This window comes from Nymphalis io, chromosome 25 (assembly GCF_905147045.1).
Source record: "Nymphalis io chromosome 25, ilAglIoxx1.1, whole genome shotgun sequence".
In the NCBI taxonomy this organism is placed as follows: Eukaryota; Metazoa; Arthropoda; class Insecta; order Lepidoptera; family Nymphalidae; genus Nymphalis; species Nymphalis io.
Window position 1 is genome coordinate 3,074,976 of NC_065912.1, and position 16,571 is coordinate 3,091,546.

The 16,571-nt window shown below is 33.2% G+C and overlaps 1 protein-coding gene across 2 annotated transcripts in view; it reads right to left on the reverse strand.

Moving 5' to 3' along the window:
• Positions 1-16,353, reverse strand: part of LOC126778168 (protein phosphatase PP2A 55 kDa regulatory subunit) — a 44,522-nt gene extending 28,169 nt beyond the window's left edge. For both annotated transcript variants that reach the window (XR_007670124.1, XM_050501612.1), the window contains exon 1: positions 16,206-16,353. The gene's annotated coding sequence lies outside the window, so the exon portion shown is untranslated. The remainder of the gene's footprint in view (positions 1-16,205) is intronic.
• Between the last annotated feature and the right edge of the window lie 218 nt (positions 16,354-16,571).

Sequence of the window (16,571 nt, forward strand, 5' to 3'; positions counted from 1 at the left end):
TGCTTGCCCGGGTTTGAACCTACGATCATCGGTTAAGATTCACGCGTTCTAACCACTAGGCCATCTCGGCTAATTTCATTAGTTTTCTAAGTTACATTATACATTTATTTTATTATTTTGTACACGGATTGATTTTATGCGGATACATTATATTAGCGGAAGAAGAAAGAGTTCCTTGTTGTATGGTTTCCGCAAAACTAATCCAATAGCGCACGTGAGAAAAATATAACTAGTATTAACCATAGATTCTGATTTCGCGCTGACACTTTTTTCCTGAACGTTGTCTAAGATTTAACGACGTAGGATCAATCACATTAATAAAGTCGTGTCTACACATAAGAGTTTGCAAAACTATTTTAATTTGATTAAAATAAGGTAAATATAATAGTTAAGGAAGCTAGATAACAAATAATATTAAAACAAAAAAAAATAAGGTTTGTTTTTTGGTTGTTAGAATTTTTTCCAGTAAACCGAGATTTTCAAACTCTTTTACATAAAGGCCGTATTGAGAGTCAATACGGCCTTTATGTAAAGGCCCATTTAGCCCCACCTAACTCAGAATTCGAACATTTTATAGTTAGATTGTGGTATTTTTTTGTGTAGACACTGGGCATGGCGATAGTAATGTGTAGTGGTCGCCAGCCGATAGTGACCGCGAGCCGAAGGTTGGCTACTATATTCTGTAATAAACTAAAAGTGCGACTATTTATTTGTGTATCATCGTAATAGAATCCACATTCTCAACCGGTAGTAGCTTCACGTACTATTTACTTTTTTTTTTTTCATAAATAAAATCAGGTTTATGGAATAAAAACTACTTGTTAAAAGTGCGTTTACGGAATTATTTTGCTTTATTATTTACGCGAAACTATCAAGTGGTGGTGGTATATTATGGTCACAACCACACAACTAATCTCTTAACCAGATAATTGAATTATATGTATTTTTGGACCCAGGTTATCCATATTGTTAGAAGTTTATATTATTCCTACAACGTCGTTGGTAAAAAAAGACGCGAACTATATACTAACCGCCATTTTGTTGGTGGACGGAAGTAATTAATTCATTATTGGCGTGAATGTGATTTTTTGAATATCAATTTTGTTATTTGTATCTTTAGGAGTATTCGAGTAATTTACATCAATTTGTATGATTTCGTGTCCGGTTTTTATAAAGACCAATTCGAGTTTTTTATAAAATCAATTTCTTAATATATTATTTTGCTATCTAAAAAAACTATATCTCCTTTGAAATGTCCACACGTTGATATGTTCGTATTTTACTTTGATAAAAGCGTTATCAATACTTATGTGCGAATAAAAAGCATAACGTGAAAGCATATACGTGTTACCCCTTCCTGTGTTTATGGACTTGTAGGGTTTCTGGATCAGATTATTTAGAATCCACGTGCTGCAGTTTCAATGTTGCCACACATAATATTCTTTACCAGAAATATGTAAATTTCGCGCTAAGAAAAAACGGATAGTAACAATGTATTGTGTAAAAAAATTATTAATCATTGATAAATAATATTTACATAAGAATTATTTACAGGAGTTAAATAAGTATATAACTAATGTGCAAATCATTATGACCGCTTAGAATGATGACAAGAATGCTAACAGCATTTCTCAATTAAATTTTAATTCCGATCCTCTGAGTTAAAAATTAACCAGCTCTCCTATCTATGGATATGGTCTTTAAAAGCAATCCAGTTTCCTAGCACATCTCTAAATTGTAATATTTGGAATTGTGATTTGGTATAAATTTTATTTGAAAATTTGTGAACAAAGCCTGGAATGCTATGTATAGAAGCGGGAAAGAATATTAATATTAGAGTACCGGGTATAATCGTACTCTAGAGGAAGATGGACCTGGGTGATCCATGCTAGTTATTGATGACTTTGATTGATATTTATATATAAGTTTACACTTGTATCAAAATTGGTAAACATTTTATATAATAGAAACACAACAATTACCTAAACGATAATTGACGTTACGTCATACAACCCATAAAAAGGATCTTTTTTCCTTTCCGTTACGTCATCGTCACATAGCTGTACATTTTAAACTTTTAATAAATATGAAGCCCGCTACGCTTAACGTAAATTAAAATGACATTTATATAATATGTTTTCTTACCATTACATACAATACTAGTACACATGTATAATAAACTAATAACGATTTTCTGTCAGTTTCAATTACAAGCCTTTTATCTTAAAATCAATAAAGCCTTGAAACTCTTTGATAAAAATATTTTTTATGACGTTGGTATTTTCTTTTATCATTGTAATATACAATTTTTTTTAACCTAAATCTGCTTCGTTTAATATTAGGACCAAAGACAGTACATTGTATGTCGTATTATCTCATAAAACAAAATTTCGAAATAATTACAAAACCTTTTAAAAAACTAAAATTGGTGTTTATATATTTAATCCTATGTGAAATAAACGTATATAATTCAGTAAATCATATAAATGATTACTGTAACCAATATTTTTGTCACCAATTCCAAAAGTGTGTGCAAAGCTTAGTTTCTTCGGTTGAATGAAACTGACTGAAAATCATTTAAAAGATCGACACATAGCAGCATGAGCCGAGATGGATTAATGGCAGGAACAATGGAATCTTAAACGAACAATACGGGTTCTGCGTGTAAGCACTACTGAGGTACATATTCTTAATTTGTGTTTCAATTCATCCCGTGCTCAGCTGTAAGAAAAGCATCGTGAGATAGCCTGTATGTCGGATGAAAATTGCCAAGACACATACATTGATAGAACTAACATTTGCCGGTTGCCTCACGATGTCATTGCCCGAAACGAAGTTGAACCCGCGATCTGCGGTTAAGATCCATTTGTTCTATTCACTGGGCCATCCTTTTAAACTTTTAAAATGGTTTATAAAATATAAATACGTAACTCGACAAATTATTAAGAAATTGTATAGCGTATACGTTTCTCATAATGTCTCGAAGACTCGCTGTTATAAATATGTCATTGTTCGAAGATAGCTTCTATATTTCATTTGAGAGATATTGGCTATTGGTAGTTTTACTTGTTAATTTATTTACTTCATACATTTTGCGTAGTAAGTCGACCTAAATATTAACAACTCGCGACCCGTTTCGACTTCGTTCGGGTTGAACAGTTATCTATTTAGTAGATATTTAATAGGATTTTTTTTATACGTTGAGTAACATTATTGCACTTTTTGTAGGGGTCTCAATTTTTTTTTTAAATAAACTATAGTCTATGTTACTTGCTGGTAATGTAGCTTTCTGTAGATGAAAAGCTTTTTTATATTGGTTAAGTGGTTTTTGATATTTTTCATTACAAACAAACATAGAAACATTCCTGCTTCCCCCTTCCTTCTTAAGTCCACGCGAGCTGGTTCTCGATGTCACCGCCTAACTGTGACATCAATTCCATCGCGAACAAAGAAATTTGGCAACTCCTTTCTTTGTCGCACTTCCAAAAAATGGAATTCCTTACCAGCTCACGTGTTCCCCTCCTCTTACAACCCGGGTTCCTTCAAACGAGGCGTGAAGAGGCATCTTGCGGGCCGGCAAGGCGAAGGCGGCTAGTGCAGAACGTTTTTCCCGTCTGTACTGGCCGTCGTCGCGTTTGGACTCTACTACCACTTACCATCAGGTGGAGTAGAGTCATTTGCCCTCCCGGCGAATATAAAAAAAAAAACCTAGATAAAAAAACAAATCTTCTCTTCATAATTTATATAATTATATAATAGATATAGATAGTGCCAATTTATTATTTCCTTAATGTATAGTTACAGCCTGTGAATGTCCCACTGCTGGGCTAAGGCCTCCTAACCCTTTTTGAGGAGAAGGTTTTGGAGCTTATTCCACCACGCTTCTCCAATGCGGGTTGGTGGAACACACATGTGGTAGAATTTCAGTGAATTAGACACATGCTGGTTTCCTCACGATGTTTTCCTTCACCGTCTAGCACGAGGTGAATTACAATCACAAATTAAGCACATTAAAAATTCAGTGGTGCTTGCCCGGGTTTGAACCCACGATTATCGATTAAGATTCACGCGTTCTTACTCACTCTGCCACCTCCACTTTTTTTCTTAATGTATGGGTTAATACAAAAACATGTAATTTTAGTTATTCAAGGGATATCTTGCAAACATAACTAAACAATTACTGAAATACGCGATATTTTTTTTGAATTATTTTTTGTGTTTTTAATTATAGTAAAAATAAAATAACTTATAACTATGTTTTTTAGGATGATGAGAATTGTTTATTAGAATGACCTCTAGCTCAGTAACGACTGAGTTGGGGTCTTAAGTTTAACGTGTGTTTTTGTGTCTGCCTCTGGTATCGTATCTCCGAAACAGATGAATCTTCATTTAGTATTTTATTTGAAAGGTGATTAGATCGAGAGTGTTCTTAGCTATGATTAAAGGTGTAAGCAACTTGTACTGGTCTTCTACTATATCCTGTGACTTCAATGAAATTATAACGATGCTGAAGTATCATCTGAAGTCAGCAGAACACACCACCTCGCCAATTTACAGCAGAACCATGTTTAAGATATTTAGAGGTTTTATGTGCACTCGTAGTTTTGTGCGCGATATGAGTCAACTTTCTATAATGGTCGAATTTTAATACAAGTTTTCTAAATGTAGCCATTAAGTAAAACATTTCGGACGAAAAAGGCTTTTACTTCTATCAAGTGTTAATTAGCACGCATTTTTTTAAATCTTAAGTTCTTAACTACTTGATTGAAATTTCTTTTTTTTTAGTTTACTTTTTTATTTAAACTTAAATTAATATATTTAGATTCATTAGCTATGTGTCTAAATTAAAAAAAAAATAACAAACGTTTTTAACACATGGTGAAAATGGAACGGGAAAATACATATATACACATATTTTTAATTACTTCCCTATTTTTGAAAGCTTCTTTTAATGTCTTTAATGTTTTTATATCTTATATTTACCTAGGATCATAATGCACATTAAATTAACCTAGATTTTAAAATTCTATCTTTTTACAATGAACGGTTTCTCATGCCATCTAACCTTTGTAGAACATTCAGGGCGAACCGGTCACTCACACATGTGAGCGCTCATTGAAAATATTTCATTTACCATAATTATTCGGTTAAGCGTCTCATTGTTATGTCAAAAATCATAAGAACAAAATGTAGCTAACGTAGAGTGAAATAATCCACCACCTCACTACACTCCTCAAATATACTATTATAGTAAGCATTTGCATAATCAGGGAGAAGTTGTTGCGACCGAACTTTCATCGGCATTATTAAGTTACATCTCAAAACACATCCAACGTATTACCGAGCTGTATAGCTAGCGGCGTTTTTACCCTATTACCGAGGATGCGCGTGTTTGGGGTCTTGTAGGAACGGCAGGGAAGGCGTATTTCATAATCGTTACGTATACATTTTTGTTTCTATTTTATTTGACTTTTCTAAAGGTTGTCGAAGAACCTAGCTAATCAACGTCACATCTAAAACTGCTCTAAAACACATTATTCGTTTTCTACCTACTCTTAATTATCAATAAATAATAAATTAATCATATAATGTGTCTTTTTCCTTAAACTTAAAAAAGATTTTTTTTTGTGACCGGGGTGCCAAAATTATAATATTAGTTTTCATAGCAACGACATATTCGATATAAAAAAGTTACTTAATATCATTCCATATACGAAGCAAGTTGGTCAAGTCAATAAATCACTCAATGGAGATCCGTCTGATACAGTGGAAAGTTACTTGTTAAGCAATTATTATTTAAATACTCGCAGTTAAATATTTAGAATGATATTTTTCTTTATTTTACTGCGCATGCTTGCCTAGAAACCGTAAAGTCGTGCGAGCACCTCCGCCCGGAGTTCCTAGGGCGGATCCAGACAGTCCTAGAAGTTTCCTGTCTGCAATGGCTGTTACATCCGTAAACCTCCATTTAATACTTTCGTGTTCTATACAGTTGAATATAATAGCTCTTAACATATTGTATAATTGATTGTTTTTCTGTTTTTAATTATTAGTCAGAAGGAGTAATGCTCAACAAACCTTAGAGTTACATATGCCATGTAATCCAGGGTTACTCAGTGATTTTCTGATAGCTAAATAATTATTTAGGTAATACACATATGATATTTACTTATAATACAACATTATTTATACTCGACTCAAATACTCATATAAACTTAGAAGTTCGGAAGTAAACGCCTATTTATACAAATCCGCAATGAATACCATACTTTATTTTAGACACAACCAATGTCAAGTGAATTCAAGATCAATGTTGTTTATTTGTCTTTTCTTTCTGTCATTGTCATTGGAGTGTTTTTTTTTTCTCCTTCTCTGGCGTGTATCAACGCTATATGAGCGCAAAATATTCTGCCAATGTCACTTATAAAATAGATGACACATATGATAATGAGATTATTCGTTTTCAAATTTTGAATCGTTTAAATTGGAGTGCCACTAATATTTAATTTTAAAAATCTATGTTTTTCAATAACTACCCAACTAAACTCTGTAATTACTCATTTTTACCAGCCAAAGTCTTATGAGTATGACAATTAAATACAAATACACTGTTAATAATCTCTGTCCAGAAACAATCCTTAATAAGCATTCCATTTAATTACGTGTCATAAGTGATTAACTTTGTAGACATTGCCAGCGGGCTATTTAAATATAATAGCAGAGATTTATTGCACTAATAATAAAAGTAGTTTAATATTAACAATGAAATTTGCAATGAGTTTAGTGTAAGCTGCAGCGCTATTCCATACTCACTTCATTACTCACCCGTGAAATCTTGACAACCGACTTATGGTGACTATTTTGATGCGTGCTATCTAGAAATGTAATAATTATTATGGTCAATGTCGTATATTATTTTCTGACAATTAACAAACGTTTTCTGCAGTGAGTTTCGAGCTTGTTTTTACAGAATAGCTCTACTGCTTTTGATAGCAAAAATCTATCTATATCTCTTTAGAATAGAAATGTTTGAACGAATGAGGATCACCAACATTAAACTGAAATATCAGTCGTCATTCGAATTTGACAATATTAAACGTAATATTTATTGCCACAAAGTTGTTTTTTTAGTTCTAATTCTAATCAATAGTTTGCTTAGTTGAATGATTAATTGATGCTAAGCGACGCCAACAAATATCAAGTGAGGTCAGTTTGACAGTTCATATTCGATATTTGATTATTTTGACTCGTGACTCGTTAGCAAGCAAGATATTAGCAAAATTGGTGCAAAAATATGGCCTATTATATAACTACAAAGCACAAAAGAGTTCATAGTGATATTCCGAAAGAACTCTCATCGTATCTCACTCGTGAAATGTTCAAAAACGACTTACAGTGTTACGCTATTTTGATGGATTTATCTATTAAATGCCATAATTATTATGGTCAATATCGCATATAACTTTATAATATTTCACAATGGTGTTTTTCGTTGAGTTTCCAATTTGTTCTTCGAGAATAGCCCTAAGATAACTGTTTAATATGAACCTTCCTACATGAGTACATGATGATTGTTATCTGACCTTGTTCCGATGAATATGTATGAATCATAAAACATTTTTAACTGGTAGATAACTATTATTATTAGTAAGCTTCGTCTCTTGTTTGTATATCGATCATATGAAATCGACTGCCTCCTTGGTCTAGTGGCTAAATGCAAGACTGCAGACCCGGAGGTCCTGGGTTCAATTCCCAGGTCGGGCCAATAAAAAGTTATTGGGTTTTTCTGTCAGAAAAATTTCAGTAGCAGCCCGGAGTTGGAAGTTGGAAGTCTGTACACTTCCGTACCTAAAGCACGTAAAGCCGTTGGTCCTGCGCCTGAACTCTTTGCGGTCGCGTCAGATTGCCATCCCATCGGATTATGAGAGCTAGGAATAGAGAGTGCACCTGTGTTTGTGCACTATAATATCTCCCGCGCAGTTGTCACAGTGGTCACAGCGGCTAATCTCACTTGAGATTTGCCGCTGTGACCACCGACATCAGTCTGGAGGACATTATTTATTATATAAAATCGTTTATCCTCACTGACTGTCAATGCAAAGTCAAATCTATTAAGTGTAAAAAGCTGAAATTTGGAATGTCATTTTATAACAAATAAGAATCCGCTAGGAAAGGATGTTTGGAAATTATTAATCAATAAATGGGCTTGTAACTTTGTATGAATTTTACGTACGAAGTCGGGACGAGCAACTAGTTATGTATAAAATTCGTTGTTTGTACTAATAACGTCATGTAATTAACGTTAATAGAGATGATTCTGGAAATCCAACGTCACGTTATCCATGGGATCGTTAATAGTGACATATATGGCAGATAAGAATTACGTTTTGAAGTAGCATTCTATACAAATTTTTTCGCTGTTGTGAACAAGTCCTTACAATGCGACCTTATTCCAAGGCAATCTTGTCAGTGCTACATTTTATAATATAATCGTACTGTTCGGTTAAACGATCGTATATATGTATCACTAACATTTACATGCGAATTTGCTTGCTGTTCAGGAAAAGTTTTTTTTTTTTAAATTTAAAATACGATGATAGACTGTCAAATGGTACATCTGATGGTAAGTAATTATCACATCAGCACTGTATCTATTGAGCATCACGACTTGACGAGGAACATTACTGTTTGGCCATATAATTTGATATGAGCGGGTGGTAGGTAACTAGACCTTGCACAAGGCCCTGCCATCAAGTAAATATAGTACTTTTAATTTAAATAACAATATACAAAAGTATACTAATACATTAACTAAATACACATAGTAATTAAAGCCTTAAATATATACGAATAAAAATTAAAAATAGCTTCTGTACAAATCGTGACCGCGTGGAATGGTAAGAAGAATGCTAGCAGCATTTTCCCTTTGAATCGCATTTCCAAACCTCTCAAAAGAACTCCAGTCCAGGAAAAAATAGGTCTAACCGAGACAATATAATTATCCTACAGGATTATACAAATTCTGTTATTAATAATCTGCTACATGATGATGGAGCGATCTTCCCATATGACGAGTGTTCATCGACTGTTCTATTATCAGACTAATGTCAATATATGTAATACTTTTTAGATTTTATTTTTTACTATTTTACATTTACTCCATTTTTTTTACCGATAACATAAAAGCTTATTGACGGTTGCCAAAAAAAAAGAAGGTATTGAACTGATTAGTCTATGACTATTTAGATACTTGGCATATGCATCAGTCACATAGCATAATGTCAAATATGTATATGCTTAACCGATAACATAAGACAAATACTGCGTTTATTAAATGACCGTAACGCGATATATAATACAAGTGAAACCGGATTAATAATAATAAGGTAAAACACATAACTAATTACATCTATAATTAAGAGAAGCGATAACTTCTCATTATAGAATAAGAATATACAATTATTATAAAATATATATAACTATACGACACCTAAACGGACTTTACTACTGATACCTTCTACCTAATAAGAAAAAAATCAAGCGTCCAATTCTACTAAAAAAATGTCACTTTACCGCAATCGTATCGAAACGTAATCGTTGCCGTTTAACCGTTTCCTATCCTACGAAAACAACGACCCAGTTGTGGTTCGGTAGAAGTTGATTCGGAATATAATCGGGAACGTATCGTAACCATTATAAATTAGTAGAATTCAACCAGTAACCTAACCAAATAAACACGACCTTCGCCTCATATGGACACGCAAGCACATAGAGGTCAAGCTGATCTGATTCTATTGATTACGAAACATGTTTGTGAAGATTAATTTGAGCGCAATAATACAAATATATTGTTAGAAAAGTTACATTTGAAGATTTATTTATTTACTTACATATATAAAAAAAACCCGCAAGCACATCCAACGTAATAAACTTAATCATAATAATTAAAAAAAACACCGAAGACAACACGTCTGGAATAAATAAAAAACCATAATAATTAATAGAAAAACAAAGCTGATTGGTGCTACAAATTCGTTTGAAAATGTTGAAATTGCAACAGTGTTAAATTAACACACTAAAGGAAAAAAGAGGATATACGAGTACGTCTTACAAAACACGTGATCCATTAACCACATTTAGCTGAGAGCTTTATCTTGCTACCTGAGAACGTATCTATTATATATTTTTTTATTTATAGAATAGGAAGGTGGACGAGCATATGGGCCACCTGATGGTAAGTGGTCACCAAACGCCCTTAGACATTGGCATTGTAAGAAATGTCAACCATCGCTTATAGCCAATGCGCCACCAACCTTGGGAACTAAGATTTTATGTCCCTTGTGCCTGTAATTACACTGGCTCACTCACCCTTCAAACCGGATCACAACAATATCAAGTATTGCTGTTTTGCGGTAGAATATCTGATGAGTGGGTGGTCCCTACCCAGACGAGCTTGCACAAAGTCCTACCACCAGTATATATACTGGTGGTAGGACTTTGTGCAAGTTTATATATATATATACATATATATATATATATTATTTTTTATATATATATATATTATTTTATATATATATATATATATATATATATATATATATATTATTTTTAAATTTAAAATGCATGTAATTTAAATTGCTTGTGTTAATTATTTAAATATGCTTTATCATTTGTTTATTTTACTTCGACTTAGGGGACTTAGAGATCCAAGGTGCCTAGACACTTTGACACTTGAGCCCCACCCTCCATTCCGAAGCAGTTAGAGTAAAGTTATAATATTATTATTGGCTGGGTGGGTCCCCTCGGCTGGCCTCTAAGCTGGCCTGCAGGGCGGAATACAATGAAATGTATGATTAGATCTGAGATCAAATACTGTAGATGGTAAGCGAAGGTTTCGTTTTTCCAATTTACCTAGTTATCGGAAAGGCTATAAACAAGACCACAATAGTTATTATGAAACTCGATTGTGTCGGAAAATATGAGACATATTCACACCAGAATAAAACGAAATATATATTGAAATAAGCACTGAATCTTACTTGTAAGATAGTTTAATCTGGCAATGATGACCACACTATAAGGTAAATAAAAGGGCGCTTACTCCTTAGGAGACTAATTGTTATTTTAAATTTTTAGCAATTGATATTGTCGTGTTCACAGTGATGTTCGTGTTCTACTGGTGGTAGGGCTTTGTGCAAGCCCGTCTGGGTAGGTACCACCCATTCATCTGATATTCTACCGCAAAACAGCAGTACTTGTTATTGTTGTGTGTTGTCAGTTTGAAGGATGATTGAGCCAGTGTAATTACAGGCACAATGGACATAACATCTTAGTTCCCTAGGTTGGTGGCGCATTGGCGATGTAAGCATTGGTTAAAATTTCTAACAATGCCAATATCTATGGGCGTTGGTGACCACTTACCATCAGATGTCCCATATGCTACGTATACTATAAAAACGATTTTAGGCGGGGACTATCCAACTGTGCAGACGATATAAGAACGCAGAATTATGTGTTTTTTTATTATTACAGTTTACTCTCTTTATTATAATAATACTAGCTACCAGTCTTCGCAAGGGGAAAAATAAGGGTATATAAAACGATATCTTAATATCTAGCTCAATTGGTTTACGCGGCGCATGTCAGTAAAACTCCCAGTGGGCAAGATTTTTCCGACCTCTTCAAAAATCGTCTTTATATTTCAGCTAATTTACACAAAACTTCATTAAAATTAACGGATTTATCAGATCATCGCGTTCAGCCAGACAGACAGGCGGGGTGACTTCTGCTTATAATATTGTATGTGATTTTTTGGGCTCGGTAACTTTCAAACACTAATACAAAAAACCCAACAAATTTTTAATGAACCCTCTTGGATTTTTCCACTAGGATCTCGGAATCTGCTGCCAGTCAAACAAGCTAGCCATTAGATAATCTTAATAATGAAATCACTATCATCACACATGATAGACATTCATATATGTAACCATCACGATACATATTATAGGCGCCTTTAAGCATATAGCATAGCTTAAGGCGTTTTAAATACTTTGTAACCCCAAACAGTTACTACCTGAAGTTCCCAAATAAAATTATAAATTCGAAAGTTTTATTGTTTCTGGTTTCTTGCTCCGTCCTCCTTTTAGACAGAGACATTGCATTAAATTGACGTGATTTTTACAATGATTCGCAGAGCCACTTAGGTTATTTAGAGTAACAGCAAGTAAATGTCCCACAGCTGTCTCCTCTCCATTTGAGAAAAATGTTTAGAGGTTATGTAACCACGCTGCTCTAGGGCTACTGGTGGTAGGGCTTCACTGGTGGTAGGGCTTTGTGCAAGCTCGTCTGGGTAGGTACCACCCACTAATCAGATATTCTACCGCAAAACAGCAATACTTGATATTGTTGTGTTCTGGTTTGAAGGGTGAGTGAGCCAGTGTAATTACATACACAAGGGACATAAAATCTTAGTTCCCAAGGTTGGTGGCGCATTGGCTATAAGCGATGGTTGACATTTCTTACAATGCCAATGTCTAAGGGCGTTTGGTGACCACTTACCATCAGGTGGCCCATATACTCGTCCACCTTCCTATTCCATAAAAAAAAAAGGCACGTTGGTGGCAGATTTTCGACACAAGCCTCATGAGGCTTCACAGGCTGACACAAATTTACACATCAAAATACAGTGGTGCTGTACCTGCTAGAAAAAACTAGTTCGTCATATTTGTTATACATAAATATATAGATCAGATAATAAGATAAACAAGATCGTAAAGAATATCTGTTACACATAAACATCCTAAAATTCGGACTTTGACCTCTATTTATTTATATAGATTACAAATGATATTACGTATTGTGTATTGTATAAATCAATTTTGTCATGCAATTATTACCTGTTGTATTGCTCAAGGTTCATGGTACGAGGCCATTCGTATATAACATATGAATTGTGTTATATACGTATGAGTGTAACCAGGTGTGCGACATTTATCCGGAGACTTCGGTTATTTAATGTTGTATACGTTGATGTATTCTAAAGACTTTTAAAAAGGGAGAAGTGACTTTTTTAATAGATCCTTAATCTTGATCGTAGATGTTTTATATACGATGAGAAAAAGACTTAGGTAAATAGACAGATTAAATACGCCAGTCATGGTTATGGCATGGTTATGGCTGGCCTGGACTTGGTTGACAAGCAGAGAATACCTTGATTCCGTTCAGTCCACTTTTTGTATAACTTGGGAACAATAAAGTTGATTGAATAAAAATTAATGTGAAAGAAACAGACTTTTATATATATATATATACAGAACATTTTTATTTTATTTTTTTTAGTTTTAATGGAATAAGCCTTTGTCTTCCATCTCACCTGATGGAAAGTGTAGATGAAGACGAAGGTGGCACACGCCCATCCAAAAGTAACCTATTCACTCTACCCTAATCTTTTTACAATAAGGATTTCTTTCATCTGACCTTAGGGTGCGATGAACAACGATATAAGCTATGGGTACAGTGTAAGTCCAAGGTAGCCACGTCTCAATATAATTAAAATTTAAACATAATTAAATATAAATATGACGTCTCTTAAGGACATCTTTGTTCATAACCTTTACGATATTACAAATGTGAAAGTGAGTTCATTTGTTTGTTTTTATGTTACGCTTTCACTACTTAAGTACTCAACCGATCATTGAAATTTTGGAGACACGTTTTCAGGAGTGCAGAAAAACACATAGGGGACACAGACGGGCTTAAGCTAGTGTATATATACATATAAGTATATTGATCTTTTGTTAGCCTAGAAAAAGTATATAATACATCAAGTTATTATAACAACACAACTGTGTGCAATCTATCGTAAAAAGACGATAGGGGCTAATAATCTTAGGTTATAGGTACTAGATATAGATATTCTATACTCATATTACAAATGCGAAAATAATTTTGTCTGTCTGTTCACGTTAACCGTTAAACCACTGCACTGATTTTGATAAAATTTTATATGAAACAAGCTCGAAGCCCAAGAACGGACATAAGCTTTTTTATACCTAACATTTCCCCCTCCGCCCTAACACGCGGGCGAAAATAATTATTATAAATATACAATCCAACGTGCATCAAACAACACATGGCACATAATCCATGGAACAATAACGGAAAAGAATTATACCAATTAATAAAATTAATAAAACATTAATAAACTGTTATCAACTTTATGTACAAACTTATTTAGAATACAAATGTAACGGAGCCTTGAAAGCCAAACAAATAAAAAAAAGTTAACCCAAAAACGCACTGACGCAAGTCTTTAGATTAATAAAAATTGTTTAAAAAAACGCTCTTTGAAACTGATTACTTCTAAACAGACAATGTTGAATCAAATTAAATAATACTATGTGTATTGTTACTGTGTGAAAAACAACGAATATAATTAAGTAGTTATATCTTACAATGACAATCCATGAAGAGTGGATATTAGCGATCTCAGAAGGAGTTCTAAGCAGTCACGACCCCGCCTAGAGCCTAAATCTCGAGTTAGAAAAAAATCTATTTATTTAAAGACTAACCACAGTTTTTTCATGATCTTAACTACTAGAAAGCAATGACTACAACAGAGCTACATACAGCCTATTTCAATTACAAGAGAACTAAAGACAAATAAACAACTTTGACAGTGAATTGACATATCATTAGTAAACTTATATAATCTATGGTATTCATTATGGATTTGTGAAAAAAAACTATATTTCGAATGTCAACGGATTTGTTAACGGAACTTTGGAAGTAAAATTAAAATGGATATAGGTAGTTAAATGGAATAGTGTTGTTATAATAAATAAAAATATATTAATCAGGAACTGTTTGTTTATACATAACAAAGTTAAATCGGATGAAATATATAAGTCTAATGTTTTCAATTTTTCAATAAATATATGTCGAAGAAATATGGGTGTGACTCAGTGCGGCTGTCACTAGCAATTTATATTTGAGATTTTTAGCTTAGAACCATTACACATTATATAGAGACATTCAACTACAGAATATTTGCAATAATAATAACATATACTAGTGATCGTTCTTTCACCAGAGCTAATTACAATTGGTTGTTTATTATGCACTTACGTAAGGGACTTAATTAGCTTGAAATATATACTAAATAGACGAAGCGGGCTAGTGGCATAAACACTTGAATATTAAGCGACGATTGCGGGTTCAAACTCAGGCAAGCACCATTTCACTAAAATCCTACCCGTATTGGTATAAGCTCTAAAAAACCTTAACCACAAGGGAAGGAGACCTTAGTCCAGCAGTGGCCGGAAAGGACTTAAATACAAACCAAGACACGAAAGCATGTCTTTGGAGAAATTGTTATCGAATTAAAAAAAAAACTATTGTGATTTCAAAATGTTGGCAAAATAAAAATTCCGAAAATCGGAACGGTTAAAATTATTATGTAAAAAAATTTAAATACCTACCTGTAATGTTAAAAATACGAATTGTTAACAAAACAAAAGCAAAACAGCTTTCGAATTTCACGTCGCACCTGTTGATAGCAGGATATTCTAACATTTTATAAATCTGTATGTTTCTCAAAATGCGTTGCTACAACACACGTAGTTAATTAAAATTAAAGATACACGAAATTTCTTAAAATGGCCGAAAAAGTAAATGTATAAGTCAACGGCCTCAATAACGTACATATTTGTCACTCGTGGATCTCATGGGCCTGACCCGACACTTCTTACTAAATCAATACACCTCGTTACCAAATAAACAATTGAATTTTATCATATTGTGTATTTTAATTTGTAAAAGTCACATTCCGAAACGGTGATAAAATCAAGTTTATCTAAAATGTGAAAGAAACCAAATGCCAACTTGAATAAATTAAATTTATATATACATGCTTAAATTTATGTTAGGCAATGCGTTTATTGTAATTTTCTTTATTAAACACGCTAGAGTGCTCATAACTATGCCCTCGAATGAATATTATTTAAAAACTTTACATTAATATTTTGACTGCCTCTACCTAAATTAACTTTTAAAAATATAAAAACGACTACTTAATTATTTAATTTCACATTTATTTCATGGCAATATATCATATATTTAACTACTTATGTACTCTGATAATTTCTATAACAAGAGTATTTATTTAATATTTTTTTTAAACTGTAGTAAACGTTAAAAATACTTACCTATAAGAATCCAATAGCATCAATATTATTACATGCAACTAAAAGTCCATTCAAACAAACCACACAAAACTTTATGAAATAAAACACTGTTTATAATCCACTCCCTAGTTGGAAGCGCAATATTCAATCAACCGAGCAGCGTGCGACCGCGTCGAATAAAAACACAACAATGAGAGTATGTATGTAAACATTTCAGTAGTAGCTGCGATGGCGCGAAAGTGACGTTCGTTATCTAGAGGCTATTGAACGGTGAACGGTGATAAACTCGGAACAAAATTTAATGGAAATGGTAACAACATTAATGGATTTCGAAAACGCAAGAAGTATAATCTACTAACATAAAAATGAAATGGATGCACTTTAAGA